We start from the raw sequence: 944 nt of genomic DNA on the forward strand, positions 1-944 counted from the left end.
AGATCCAGAGGAGGAATTCCTGAGTCAATGGCTATGAATGGGTCTGAGAGTCTGATTGAATCAGAGGTAGAAGAAGACCCAAAGGACACAACTGGACAATACTTTCATTTGTTTGTGGGCGGCTTCTTCTCCTGTTCTCCAGAGCAACTAGCCCTGACTGCTCTCATGTGGCGTATGTTCTCTGTCCCCATCATACTCCTTTGAACAAATGGTTTTGCTTCCTTCTTCAGAGAAAATTAAAGTTACCAAGCATGGAAATAAGTTTGCTAATCAGCTGACCTTAAAATAGGGAGATTTTCCTAGATTATCTGGGTGGGCCCGATGTAATCATAGGAGTGCTTAAAAATGGAAGAGAGAGGTGGATGAGGACCAGAGAGATGGTAGTGTGAGAAGGACTCAGGTCAGTATTGCTGATTTTGAAGGTGGAGGTGTGGGGCCACAAGCCAAGGAAAGTGGGCAGCCTTTATAAGCCCAAAAAGGCAACGAAATGGATTCATAATCCTGCTGACACCTGGATTTTAGCTTAATGAGACACGTATCAGAGTTCTGACCTCTAGAATTTTAATTTGTGCTGTTTTAAGCCACTAAATTAATGGTGATTTGTTACTGCAACAATAGGAAACTAATACAAAATTTATTTTAGAATTCCTTACTCATTACTGGAAACCCCACTTCTCCATCCCTACTTACTTACACAGTCTATAGCAGAGGTCCCATTAAACACGCCTTGGCTGAATTCCAGCTGAAGAACTTTAACATTTTAAATGGAGGTTATCATTCAAACTGCACTAAAGGGACTCAGACTCTTAGCTGAATCTCTTCCAGGCATTCCCACTTTTTTCCCCCACAAATGCCAAACACTAATAGTCTGAAATTTTGGATACTTGGGCAGCCATTTAATACCTTTCAGCAATTTAGAGACCTTTCAGAAATGTCCAAACAGT

Source organism: Herpailurus yagouaroundi, unplaced genomic scaffold (assembly GCF_014898765.1).
Source record: "Herpailurus yagouaroundi ecotype Mexico unplaced genomic scaffold, PumYag 210, whole genome shotgun sequence".
NCBI classification, from domain to species: domain Eukaryota; kingdom Metazoa; phylum Chordata; class Mammalia; order Carnivora; family Felidae; genus Herpailurus; species Herpailurus yagouaroundi.